Source organism: Spinacia oleracea, chromosome 6 (assembly GCF_020520425.1).
Source record: "Spinacia oleracea cultivar Varoflay chromosome 6, BTI_SOV_V1, whole genome shotgun sequence".
Taxonomy (NCBI): domain Eukaryota; kingdom Viridiplantae; phylum Streptophyta; class Magnoliopsida; order Caryophyllales; family Amaranthaceae; genus Spinacia; species Spinacia oleracea.
Window position 1 is genome coordinate 26607469 of NC_079492.1, and position 15123 is coordinate 26622591.

The following is a 15123-nucleotide window of genomic DNA, read 5'->3' on the forward strand; positions in this document are numbered from 1 at the left end:
GTGTTGCATTCCAACATAAATCCTAAATGAGATAGAAAACTGCGAGAATCCTATTCCTAATATGATTCAGAAATAAGAGTTACGTATTAATTAGAATCCTAACGAGCCTAGAGTTCGTAACGGGCCCAGACGCATTCCGTCATAAAATTGATACGCGCTAAAAGACTCGAATTAATCTCAAACTCTACGGATTTCAGGAATCCAAATCTGACTAAAGAAAACAGCCCAGACCCTATTTTCAACGCCTGGCTCTGGGCGCCGAAATCTTCGGCGCCCAGGCCTGGGCGCTGAAAATACCTGGGTACGTGTTTTTTCCTAATTCTTTGTGGATTAGAACTCTGCAATTCTATCTTTCCACGAACTCTTCCCTATAAATAGGCCCCTAAATTCGACGTGAAAGGACACAACAACACATAATTATACTCTGAGTATTGACTCCAACCCTTAGCCTAAGCCTCTCGCTGCGAAATTGTTCACGCGTTCTGTCGCAATCGATCCATAAATCGAACAGAACGTATCCTGTCCCATAATCGAGATTCGTTAAATAAAAAGGAGAAATAGCAAAGTCAAAGTGGTTAGTTTTCTGAGAACCGTGACGCACCTCTCAAGGGTGCGTCGTAATGTGTCCCTTTTCGATGATTTAACTGCTTTCCTCGCCCTTTTTATGAACTGTTAAACTAACCTAATCTGATTGTTCTATCACGCCTAACAAATATAATATTTTTGGGAAATCGGATTATCATGCTAGGTCCTTCAATGCTATTTAAATCAGATAATCACGATCGAATTAGTATTATATGTTGCATATTGCTAAAATCAACTCAGATTAGTTTAATAGTTAACGCATGTCCCTTCAATTATTTATGCTGAGCTAGTAAGGATATCCTGCCTCTGGAGTTATCGACGAGCGAATTACTCCTCTCGGTAGTTACAGTCCCCCGAACCCTCAATCTCTACCTTGCGGGTGTATATTGAGAGATCCCCACACCAGGGATCACAAGGGAACCTACGGCCGTCGTGGTCAAACATAATTGCACTCCCTTTATGTCACGATAACCGGGTTTTGTCAGTTTTTCTCATAGTCGTTAAAAACTGAATGGCGACTCCTATATTACTAGTCAATTGGGTGTATACTCACAGGAAATCCAATTACACTTGATTGAATAAAAAGAATCGTCACACCCACGAGGGACAAGGTCACGCATTAGCCCCGCGCTTTTTCGACCCCCTCACAGATATATCAATGAGCCGCACTTGATATATAAATGAGCCGCAATTGATCTAGAAATTTGTTATATAACTGATATCCCTGCTACGTATATTATACAATTAGACCCGCCCACTAGTTAACCTCCATACATCACATAAAAAAAGTATCCAATTATATTGATAATTAAATTGAATAGTATATAATTATAAATATAAAAATTGATTACATTACAATCCATGAAAAACAAGCATTCATAATCTAGATTTACTACAAGAAAATATCAAAGACAATAAATGTAATGAACTTTGCCAACTTTTCTCGAACTTCATGTATCTACTCCATGGTAAAAGGCTGCTCCCTCGGATTGTTGAATACCTAAAGAAGATTGATCATCGAGAAAAAAAAATATGTTAGGTATATTATATATATTGTATGGCACATTAAAGTAAGACATAATTTGCTCACAACAATGAAATAATGAACCTTATAATAATAAAAATGGCTTATTTCTCTCCTAACTTTCAACCAATGAACCTAAATAAGTATTTTAAACCTTTTGGATGTTTAATATACTTAGTTTTATGTTTCAAACACTCATTCTCACAATCTCACCTACTTTGGTCATGTTATGCACATTTAAGGCTCGTTTGTTCATTATAGAAAATTTTGACTAAAATGGCTTATTTCGCTCCTAACTTTCATCTAATGAACTTAAATAAGTATTTGAAACCATTTACATGTTCATTATACTTATTATAATGTTTCAAAAACTTATTCTCACCTACTTTGGTTAAGTTATACACATTTACGGCTCGTTTGATCATTATAGGTCACATTTTGACTAAAATGGCTTATTTTGGTCCTAACTTTTAACTAATGAACTTAAATAAGTATTTTAAACCTTTTACATGTCAAATATACTTAGTTTTAACTTTAAAATACTCATTCTCAACTACTTTGGTCAAGTTATACACATTTAAGGCTCATTTGATATTTATAGGCCATATTTTGACTAAAATGGCTTATTTTAGTCCCAACTTTGAACTAATGAACCTAAATAACTATTAAAAACCCTTTACATGTTTATTAGATTTATTTTAATGTTTCTAAGCCTCAATCTCACCTACTTTGGACAAGTTATGCAGATTTAAGGCTAGTTTGTTTATTATAGGTCGTATTTGACTAAAATGGCTTATTTCGCTCCCAATTTTGAACTAATGAATCTAAATAAGCATTTTAAACCCTTTACATGTTTATTAGACTTATTTTAACGTTTCTAAGATTCATTATCACCTACTTGGGTCAAGTTATACACATTTAAGGCTCGTTTGATCATTATAGGTCACGTTTTGACTTAAATGGTTTATTTCGGTCCTAACTTTCAACTAATGAACTTAAATAAGTATTTTAAACCTTTTACATGTCAAATATACTTAGTTTTAAGTTCAAATACTCATTCTCACCTACTTTGGTCAAGTTATATACATTTAAGGCTCGTTTAATCATTATAGGCCACATTTTGACTAAAATGGTTTATTTTGGTCTCCACTTTAAACTAATGAACTTAAATAAGTATTTAAAACGCTTTATATGCTTAATACACTTAGTTTTATGTTTCAAAGACTCATTATCACCTATTTTGGCCAAATTATGTACATTTAAGGCTCGTTTATTTTTTATATGAGCATCAAATAGTTGAGCACTGCAGAACAAAAGATGTGACACAAAGCAAACTTACAAACATAAAATTCACACTTTATCCATGCAACAACAGTAATTTATCACTTGGTTTTTATAGTGTCTTTTCTTATGTTGTTAAGAACGCGGACTTGCACTTGGTTTGCAGCACATGGCGATTGTGAAGTCCTAGTTTGGTTTACAACTTTTGGCAAGCTTTTTTATAATTCCTGTATAAAAGATAAGATTGATAAATTTCTAACTGCTTGGGAAAACCAAAACCGTTTTCCAGTCACTGAAAAACAGATGAACCACAACCGAAACAACAAAAGTTGGTCATTTTATATACTAACAGCTGACTATAGCAACAATATAAGCTAAGCAGGAGCCAATCTCATCAATTCAGACAATATTATAATGGTAATTTTGTTGCAATAATGAGCAATGCAGGACCCAATCTGCTCTATTATCTAAATTGATTATGGTGCATCCATTTTCTAAGACATGTGGAAATCTGAAAAAACAGCAAATCAGGAAGTATATGATTACACCCAGCTTTTGAAGGTCTCATAAGTCATAGCCTAGTGGTTGAGTGTCTGTTATTTCTGGATGAAGATTGGCAGATCAATGAATTGAACAGCCAAATATCTCACTCCGTCCCAAGAAAATGGGCCATATTTGCAGTTTGTCACAAAATTATAGGCCACTTTCTAAAGTTAGTAAGTTCAGTTTTCTCACACTACCCTCGTACAACAACAACAACAACAACAACAACAACAACAACAACAAAGCCTTAGTCCCAAAATGTTTTGTGTCGACTAACATTCTTGAATGCAATGTTCCAGGAAAAAAATTACAACTGTAAGACGAAATATTCAAATAGTGGAGTTTCTTAGCTAAAAACCTTTAACAAACATAGTAAATTATTTATGTACTAAGTATATAGGACCCTAAAAAAAAAGAACTTTCCAAAAAGGGAAATTAACCCACTAAACCCTGCTTTGGAGTTTCACCAAATATAGAGACAAAATACACTCAGCAGATAGCATGTTATAATAGTTATATACTTATATAGACACATATAATTGGTGTTTTGTTTCATATCCTGCATTTACACCCAAATACCCACCAAACAATAAAGATGAAAATAAATGACAAAAGGTAGAGGAGCCTACCTCATTTGCAATCCCCTCGTCATCCTTGTATCCAATATCTTCTAATATTTCATGTATGGCTGTAAGATCCAGTCTAGAACAGGCTAAGACAACCAATACATACAACTACAAGTAATATATACAACCAATACATACAACTAAGACAACCAATACATACAACTACAAGTAATAATGTCTATAATAATTTCATATACAGGCAATTGTAACAAACTCATCTAAATATGCACCAAAATATCACCACCACTACATAAACATCACCGACTATGCCCCCCCCCCCCCCCCCCCAATCTCTCCATGCTCCTAATGTCAACTTATTTCGCTAAAGAATCACTTGTAGCGCACATGACAAATTCTGAGAGATATGGGTACAAAACCAACCACGGTCCAACATGTTTTCCCCTCACATCAAAACCTAGACATGTTCTGGTCACGTACAAACTATAGAGGAATGAGGCTATACATGCATAATTTCGTTACCGGGGAGAATTGGCTATAAAAGAATGGAAGGATTTAACCATACTTCTTGAAAGTCTCATTTAAACTATCCTCTCAGTGTCTGGGGTCTCCCACTTCTCATATCCCTCCATTTCTATCAAACAGTCAATTGATTTTAATACAGAGTAAGTAAGATAACATACCAGCAGCAAAAAAAGTTTGTTGAGAGGTTCGAAGAGGAAACTCCTTCGACACCATGGGTAGACCTCGAAAACAAACTCGCTCGAACAACTCAGGGAAGAAGAAGGTGACTCAACCTGTGGTGGCTCGTCCTAACACTCGAGCTGCTTCAATGAAAGAATCGTCTCCATCACATTAACTCTAAGAACAATGATGAATACCGGAAGAAAACCCAGAAGAAAACCCAGAAATTCTTGTTGATTTGGAACCCGAATTGCTTACTCCTAAATCCTCTCTGCGCGCATTGCAACAAAGATCTCAGGTTCGTGATAGTTTTAATGCTTGGCTCAATGGTTTAAGTAATGGGACAAATGTGTGTAGCCATTTTCACTCAGGCAATAAAATAGTAACTCGTGATGATCATACAACTATGCCTGCAAAAACTGTGAATGATGGTATAATTTCCCCCAATTTTGCTGCGACTACTTTGAATGTTTCCCCTAATCTGGTTCACATTGAATTAGAAGACATTGAGGATGAAATTACATACTGGAATTCTGTTGTGGTTTGCTATGTATTAGGGGCAAACCCACCACAACATGTTATGGAATGATAAATACACAGAATTTGGGGAAAAATAGGTGTTGGTTTCGTTTGGGGGGGAAGCAGTGTTTGTCGAGAAATTAACCCAAGTCAGAATGAAGTTCCTAAGCAACTAAGCTAGTGAGCGCGAATTCGAAAAAAAAAAATCAAAACCAGTGCATCGCAGATTTATAATTCTGCGTGGCAAATGACTCTAGGAGCACCCTAGAGTCATTTGCCACGCAGAATTATAAATCTGCGATGCACTTAATTGAGTAATTTGCGTCGCAGATTTATAATTCTGCGTGGCAAATGACTCTAGGGTGCTCCTAGAGTCATTTGCCACGCAGAATTATAAATCTGCGATGCAAATGACTAAATTTTATGCTAAAATTTGTTATTTGCTTCGCATGTTCAGAATGGCGTGGCAAATGCGGGGATGCAAATAAGCCTTTTTCCACTAGTGAGGTAAAATCTCCATGATGGGTAGAGGATTATTTTTAGTTCACTTCACCACCATGGAAAACTGCCAGAAAGTTTTGCAAGGTGGACCTCAATTTTTTGATTCAAAACCCCTTATTTTCAAACCCTGGTCTGCTGATGAATGCTACACTAAAGAAACTGTCAAACAAATCTCAATATGAATCAAACTGCCTAGGCTTGATGTGAAGTATTGGGGTGAGAAAAGTCTCTTTAAAACTGCTGGTCTGGTAGGGAAAGCAATCAAGGTTGATACAGCCACACTTAATAGGGACAACCTCATGTTTGCCAAGGTTTTGGTGGAAGTGAGCCTTGATCAACCTTTCCCAAAAACATTCTAGTTTGTGAATGAGAAGGGATTGTTGATAGAACAGATGGTGGACTATATATGACTAGCTTCATGTTCAGTGCACCTCCTGCAAGAAAATGGGGCATGATAGCACTAGTTGTGTGAAAGCTAAGCAAGCACAAAACCCACCTGTGAGAACAAGGAAAGTTTCAGTGCAAAAAGCCAACCAAGCTGCAAAGCCTGTGGTGCCAGTGCTAGCTGATGATACTGATACTGCAGGGAATACTTATCAAGTTGGCTTTGAACTGGTTAACAGATTCAGCAAACAACAATGTAGTCAATTAAGGCATGTTGCTACTAGGAACAGCTTTCATGTGTTGAGTGCCAATGATGCAAGGGAGACAGACAATGTGGTGGATGATCTATTTGGGTTTGACCAGGGGTTGACCACCCCTGAGTCAAATGGATAATATCCTATGTTGGAACATCAGGGGGTTGAATAGGTGTGACAAGCAGCTAAAGGTGAAGAGAATGCTTAATCTTCACCACATTGAACTATTCAGCCTTCTGAAAACCAAGATAAAGGCTCCAAAATTGGGTGACCTTTATCTGAGCTTGTGTCCTGGGTGGAATTTCACCACCAATTTGAGTTGTTGTTCTTCTAGCAGGATTGTGATTGGTTGGGATCCTTCCTCTTTTAATCTCAACATTCTAGCCATGACCAACCAGAGTGTTCATTGTGAACTGACATCTCTTAATACTTGCCTCAAATTTTTTGTCACTTTCATCTATGGGATGAATGATAAGGCTGACAGAGCCAAATTATGGGATCACCTTTGTGAAATTGCCCTTAACTGCAGCTCAGCTTGGGTAGTCATGGGAGATTTTAATGCTCTCATGGACATTAATGACAGAATTGGAGCCCCTATTAGATTGAATGACATTCAACCAATGAAAAACTGTATGAATTCCTGTCAATTGGATACAATCAAAACCACTGGTAGACTTTACACATGGACCAACAAGCAGGAGGGGACTTCTAGAGTGTTCTCTAGAATTGATAGAGTGTTGGCAAATTCACAATGGGGTGACATGTTTCCTGATGCAGAAGCTAACTTCCTTCCAAAGGGGGATTTTGATCATTGCCCCATGGTTCTTTGCAGCTTTCCAACTGTACATGTCAAGAGGCCTTTTAGATTTTACAATATGTGGACAACCTCTTATAGGTTCATTAGTCTTATGGAACAGAACTGGAAAAAGAGTGTTCATGGGTGCCCTATGTTCAGACTTACACAGAAACTCAAATGGCTTAAAACTGATCTCAAAGCCCTTAACAAGCAAGGTTTCAATGATGTTGAAGATGAAGATCTCAAAATGCATTGCCTTCTTCTGGAAGCTCAATCTAAAATGCATTCAGACCCTAGCAACACCAACTTAGCCACATTGGAGAAAGCAGCTGCTGCAGCTTACCTCAAAGCTCACAATACCTACACTTCTTTCATTCAACAGAGAGCCAAGATTGACTGGTTGGAGTTTGGTGATGAGAATTCTAGACTTTTCCACCAGAGCATCAAGCAAAGGAGGAAACAAAACAACATTCACTCCATACATTCCCAGTCTGGTGAATGGATCCAGTCCCCACAGGGAGTGAACTTAGCTTTCAATCAATTCTATAGTGACTTGTTCTTTACCACTTTGGAACACAGAACTGCTGTCAATCACTGCATCATGAATAGAGGATCTAGGCTATCTGAGAACCACAAACAGTTGTTATCTTGCCAGTTTTCTATGGAGGATGTGAAAAGAGTGTTGCATGACATCCCCATTCACAAAGCTCCTGGTCTTGATGGCTATAATAGTCATTTTTTCAAGACTTCCTGGGCCATCATTAAAGATGATTTGTACAATGCCATCACTGACTTCTTCAGAACTGGGAAGTTACTGAAAGAGATAAATGTTACAGCAATCACTTTGGTTCCTTAGGTGCCTGTTCCAGCCACAGTGGGAGACTTCAGACCCATTGCCTGTTGCACAGTAATCTACAAATGTATCTCCAAACTTATGTGTGAGCAATTGAACAAGGTTTTGCAAGATATCATTTCCCATAATCAAGGGGATTTTGTCTCTGGGAGATCTATTCTACACAATGTCCTTATTTGCCAAGATATTGTCAAAATGTACAACCAAAGACACACTCAACCTTGTTGCCTAATGAAGCTGGATTTGAGGAAAGCATATGATACTGTTTAATGGAGCTTTATTGAGGAAGCTATGTTGGAACTTGGGTTTTCTACTTTCTTTGTGCAACTGGTCATGACTTGTCTTTCCACCACCAGATACTCTATCCTCATCAATGGTTCCCCCACTGATCTCATCCAGCCAAAGAGAGGTTTGAGACAAGGAGATCCTCTCTCTCCTATTTTATTCACTCTGTGTATGGAGTACTTCTCTAGGTATATGAAAACAGTTGGTGAGAACCCTAGTTCATATTCCACACCAGATGCATAACACTCAAGCTCAACCACTTGTGCTTTGCTGATGACTTGTTAATGTTCTGCAGAGGAGACCTTAAGTCCATTCAGCTTATGATTGAAGGTTTTAACCTTTTCTCTGCCACCACTGGTCTGCAAGTTAATCCCTCAAAGTCCTTTGTGTATTGTAGTGGTTGTAGACACCTACTTTTGTCCCCATTCCCGGAAGGGAAGGTTCGATGATGAGAACATAAATCTCTACTTGGCAACGCATCTCCTATAAAATAACGAATCTCAATCACCCTTTCATTTCAGTCAAAACTGCTATTTATAGAAACCTGCTAAGAATAGTAACCGCCGTAAAAGGTAGTTGTTAAAAGTGGCAAAGTCATAAAAGATAGAAACCTGTCAGAATTAGGTGTTGCACTCCAACATAAATCCTAAAAGAGATAGAATTTGCATTCCTGGAATAATTCGAAAATAAGAGTTACGTATTAATTAAATTCCTAACGAACCTAGAGTTCGTAACGGGCCCAGACGCATTCCGTCATAAGTTGATACGCACTAAAAGACTCGGATAAATCTCAAAGCTCCGTATTCTAAGAGTCCAAATCTGACAAAGAACTCGGCCCAGATCCCATTTTCAACGCCTGGACCTGGGCGCCGAAATCTTTGGCGCCCAGCCCTGGGCGCTGAAAATGCCTGGGGCCGTTTTATTTCCGGATTCTTTTTGGATTCGTATCTTAAAATCTATCTTTCCACACACCCTTTTCCTATAAATACAGCCTAAAATCGACGTGAAGAAAGGACAATTGCATAACCTGAGTATTGACTCTAGCCTTAAGCCTAAGCCTCACGCTGCGAAATTGATCCGGCGTTCTGTCGCAATCGACCCAAAAGTCGAACAGAACGCGTCCTGCCCCTTGTAGCTTGATGAATTAAGCCTAAATACTGGAACATTGCTTAGAAACTCGAGATTCGTTAAATAAAAGGAGAAATAGCAAAGCCAAGTGGTTAGTTTTCTAAGAACCACAACGCACCTCTCAAGGGTGCGTTGTAATGTGTCCCTCATATGATTTAATCGCTTTCATCACCCTTCTATAAAATTGTCAAACTATTAACTTGATTGATCTATCACGCCTAATAAGATAATACCTTGGACAATTGAATTATCATGCTAGGTACCTTAAATCAATCTAAATAAGATAATCACGATCGATTTAGTGTTATGTGTTGCATATTGCTAAAATCAATTCAGAATAGTTTAATAGTTTAACGCATGTCCCTTCAATTATTTATGCTGAGCTAGTAAGGATAACCTGCCTCTGGAGTATTATCGATGAGCACTCCTCTCGGTAGCTATAGTCCCCCGAACTCTCAATCTCTGCCCTGCGGGTGTACGTTGAGCGATCCCCACACCAAGGATCACAAGGGAACCTATGGCCGTCGTGGTCGAACATAATTGCACTCCCTTTATGTCACGATAACCGGGTTTTGTCAGTTTTTCTCATTGTCGTTAAAAACTGAATGGCGACTCCTATATTACTAGTCGATTGGGTGTAAACTCACAGGAAATCCAATTACACTTGATCTGACGACGTCACGCCCACGAGGGACGAGGTCATGCATTAGCCTCGTGCTTTTTCGACCCCATCACAGTGGTATTTCTGATGCTGTCAAACATAACATTAGGGATATCACTGGTTTTACTTTTGATGATCTACCCTTCAGGTACCTGGGGGTTCCCATCAGCACTAGGAAACTATAAGCAGGAGAATGTGATCAGCTTGTTGATAAAATGGTTTCAAGAATCAAAATCTGGAGCACTAGAAATCTATCCTTTGCTGGCAGAATGCAATTGGTGAACTCTATGTTAATGAGAATTTGTATCTACTGGGGGCAGATCTTTATCCTTCCCAAACCTGTAGTGAAGAAGATAAATGATGTCTGTAGGGCATTCTTATGGCATGGATGAAGGAAATAATGCCCTTGGTCCAAGTATGCATTTAATGATAAGTCTAATAAATGCGGTTCAGTATTAATTTTACAAGTTAATAATTCAGTGAGATCAAGTGAACTAAATGCCTAGCTAGAGGCCGCTTCAGTTCAAGTGGATTTATGATATTAATCCACAGCATACTCTTGACTGAACCCGTAGGGTCACACAAATAGGTCGTAAACGGATCAAGTATTTAATGGCATTAAATACTCTATCTAATGGATATTCGGAATCGACGGATCTTGGTTTCAGTGGGAGCTGAGATCGTCAAAGGCAAGTAAATGAATACTCCGGAAACGATGATATTGCCGGAAACGGAAATATGGATCGTATCGGAAATATAAATATTATCCAAGTCGTAGATGTTTCCGGAAACGGAAACATGGTACGTATCGGAAAATATTATCGGAAATGGAAATATTGCCGGAATCGGAAATATTGCCGGAAACGAAAATATTGTCAGAATCGGAAATATTATCGGAATCGGAAAATAATTCCGGAAACGGAAATATTAAATATTTGTTCGAGACGGAAATTAATTCCGGAATCGGAAATGTATAATTTGTTCGTATCGGAAATGAATTCCGGAATCGGGAAATTAATCAGAAGCGCGTCGTACGAATTAGCATCGGACGAGCTTGCTAGACGAAGGCCCAGCACGAAGCCAGGCCCACGTCCAGCAAGGGAACGTGCGCCACAACACACCAGCCCAAGGCTGCGCCAGGCCCACTGCAAGGCAGGCCCAGCGCGCGCCTAAGGCTGCGGCAGCGTGTGGGCTTCGTGGCAGTGGGCTGCAAGTGCTCGTGGACTGCGCGCGCGCATGGCGCCCCTAGTGGGCTGCTGTGCGTGCGTGTGTGTTTGTGTTCACTTACGAAACCTAAAGCGTATAGGATTCATTTGTTGATTGAATTTCCTAATCCTAAAAGATAGATTAATTAATTTAGAGTTCTGCTAGGATTCTAATTTAATTAATTCGTATCCTAGTAGGATTCGATTACTTATTCCATGGCCTATAAATATGAGTTGAGGGCTCATAATTTACAACGAGTTTCAAGTATTCAAAGGTAAGAATTTGAGCAAAAAAATCAGCCAAACACTTAGCCCATATTAGCCGAGTATTATCAGTACCTTAAGGGCGATTCTAGTTGGTCAATCTTAAGGCGGATCCGGACGTGTTGTGGACTTTCTACGGAGGGACGACACCTGGAGTCCTAAAGACTTGTTCTTGTTCGGTTCAGGCGCAGCAAGGGAGGGCACGCTACAAAGTGTATGCATCTAAATTATGCTAATTGTTATGTGGCAATTAATTTGGAATCCTGGCATTTATGGTTATTTCCGCATGATTTATATTCGTTTATATGTATCATAACCTAACAATGGAGTGTACGATGATAGCAGGCCTGGACCTGTAGCATGGGAGACATTGTGCTTGCCCAAAGAGCAAGGTGTCTTGGTTTCAGAAACCTTGCCATTTGGAACCAAGCTGCTGTGGGAAAACTGGCTTGGGCAATTGAGCAAAAACAGGATAACATGTGGGTAAAATGGGTTCACTCTATTTATGTAAAAAGAAAATCCTGGCAGATGTATATCCCCTCAATGACTGCTAGTTGGGCCATCAAGTACATCTGCAGAGCCAAGCGGGCTTGTACTGAGATCACTGGTTCCTCTGTATGGCTCACTTCTGCAAAGTATTGCATTAAAGATACCTACAAGTTGCTGAGAGGTTCTAGAGACAAGATTAGATGGAATATGTTTGTCTGGAACAGATTCTCTGTGCCCAAACACAGAATCATATGTTGGTTAGCTTTACGGGACATATTAAAAACCAAAGCAAGGTTGTTCCCATTAGGCATTGGTGATGACAATCTGTGTGGCCTTTGTGGCTCCCATCCAGAGACTGGAGCTCACTTATTTTTTGAGTGAAAATATAGCAAGGATTGATGCACTGCTATGATGCACTGGCTATGTTTTAGAACCTACTGATCATCTCTTTTCTCTCTCTTTCAGTGGGTTAGGGGATATTGCTCTTCTGGTTTCAAAGAAAGGTCACCTATGCAGTGATCACTGGGGTTGTCTACTCTATTTGGAAAGCTAGAAACTCTTCTATTTGGGAAGGGTCTGTTCCTACTGTCAAACACACTGTACAGCACACTCAGTTTTGTGTAAAGAATAGAGTTAGTAAACTCATAGGAAAGAAAATTAGCACTAGTGAAGCTCGCTGGTTTGCTAGCTTGTAATTAGCTTTTTTGGGGTCTGTTTGGGGCTTTGTGTGAGCCTTGCTGGTCAATTAGAATATCAGTGACCACTAAGATTTTTGGGCAGCAGCATACCAGCAGCATTGAGTGTCAATCAAAAAAAACATACCAGCAGCATTGAGTGTCAATTAGAATATCAGTGACCACTAAGATTTTTGGGCAGCAACTAATGAAAGAACATCAACAAATTACCGATCTGGCAGCAACAATATAAGCTATCCTATTTTTGGGCAGCAACTAATGAAAGAACATCAACAAATTACTAGCTTCTCGTTATCCTATGAGAGGTTCTCTAGCTCAATTTGCATCTCAATTAACTTGAAAATTAAAATTCAATTGAAGCAGATCAAAGAATCAAATAAATTACTCATGATCAACAAAATAAAAGATAGAAACATTAAAGATTAACCAAAAATCAAATAAATAGAAAGTTAGGGTTTGTAAATTGGGGGTTTTGATTTTGCTCAAATTCAACTTAACTAATGAAGGGAAATAGGAAATTACCGACAAATTCAACTCATTCTCATCATGTTTTTGATTGAAGGTACCAAACCGGAATGTAGAGGAAGGTTTATGCGCCTACGTTGAAGGCTTCCAATCGACCAGGAAAGAGGACTATGTCTTGCAGTAGTGTGAAGTCTTGTACCATGTCTTGTTCTTCCGGTGTGGAGTCTAGTGGTAGTTCTAATTATGGTAATAGTGTGTCTTATGCTACCTACGAATAGACACATGCTATGTGTCTTGGGTAGTAGTTTTTCTTTTGTTTTATGCATGTTTGTAATTCCTGCCAAAACAAAATATAGTGCAGTACTCCGTATGTAGACTCTTTGCAACCAACAACGCAACAAAGATGACAATAACAATTTACAACTAACAACATCAATCTGGGATGGCATCGGCGCTAGAGAATTGAAGTGCGTTACATATTACCGGAGATTGTGGACGGCGATGCAGAGGCTAAGACCGTGGGACGACGCACCAATAACGAGAACTCGGGGTACAATAGTAACGTCTTGTGATACGATGTTAGTTGTGGTGGTGATTGAGGCAATTATGTTAATTGTGTGTTGTTGTTGTTGTTGTTGTTGGTGGTGGTGGTGGTGGTTAAGGGTCACCACGAGAGGAGAAAGAGTAATTAGTTTTATGGGATTCCATTTTGAGATGTTGTAATGTAACTTTATCACGGACGAAAAACAACTATTTGATACTCCGTACGAGAATTTCACTTGATGCATTGATGTAAAGAAGTAATATTATGAGTATTTGCGTCTCACAAAAAAGTCACCCATTGATTTGTGATGTACAAATAATTTTAAAAGTGCTTATTAAATTTTTACCTTATAATTATATTTATAGTAATTAATAATAACATATTATTTCATATTTAAGTATCATTTATCATTACTGTCGTCAATTAATAACCACAATTTATTTTAATATAATAATATAAATATAATTCATTTAATATAACAACGCAAATAATCATAATATTACACATTTTATTTAAGATCTTATTGGAAATTATATAACTTTATTAAAACTTATAGGACCCTATTGGAACTTATAAGACCTTATTGGAACTTATAGAAACTTATAGGACCTTATTGGAATTTATAGGAACTTATTGGAATTTAGAGGACCTTATTCAACTTATAAAACCTTATCTGAACTTATTTGAAGTTATAGGACCTGAAAATAAGGTCATATAGGTTGAAAAGAACAAAGCCTTATAGTGTCATTCGAGTGTGCTCGGGTGAGGGAATTGTGCTAACTAATCAGAGGTATCTCTAGCACTAAGGCACAAACGGTGTGTTTTCTTAAACTTATAGAACCTGAACTTTACTGAACTTATTAGAACTTATCTGAATTTATAGGACCTTATTTAACTTATAGGACCTTATATGACCTTATTTAACTTATAGGACCTTATAAGATCTTATAGGACCTTATAGGATCTTATAGGACCTTATAAGACCTTATTAAATCTTATCAGACTTTATTTAAAATTTATTATATTATTACTAAATCTTTAACCATTAGAATATTGATAATAATTGATTGTAAATATTAATAAAATATAGGAAAATTTGTAAAAAAAAAAAAAAAGGACCTTATATAAGGTCGACTTTGTGAGAATGGACCTTTTATAAGCAAAGTGGCAAATTGAGACCTTAATGAACTTTTTTGTTGTTGACTGAGACATTTGGTCGGAAAATGGCATTGACCATATTTATCCGGCGTTGACTCCATCACGTGACCAGCATGTGACTTGAAAAAACAAAAACAAATTTTTTTTTTCTCCCTTTTCACCTCCATTTCCAACCCACCCCCTCTATTACTAAAAAAAAAGGCTCTTCACTCTCGATCTTA

The 15123-nt window shown here is 38.0% G+C and overlaps 1 long non-coding RNA gene across 2 annotated transcripts; it reads right to left on the reverse strand.

Moving 5' to 3' along the window:
- Positions 1 to 1381: 1381 nt before the first annotated feature.
- LOC110790350 (uncharacterized) lies at positions 1382 to 13915 on the reverse strand. Of its 2 annotated transcripts, XR_008924704.1 has the most exons (3): positions 13258 to 13915; positions 2949 to 4972; positions 1382 to 1585 (listed from the first exon to the last, which is right to left on the reverse strand). It is a non-coding gene; the product is annotated as an uncharacterized lncRNA (long non-coding RNA). The 2 variants fall into 2 exon arrangements; XR_008924703.1 differs by having other exon boundaries at positions 1382 to 4972.
- Positions 13916 to 15123: the final 1208 nt, after the last annotated feature.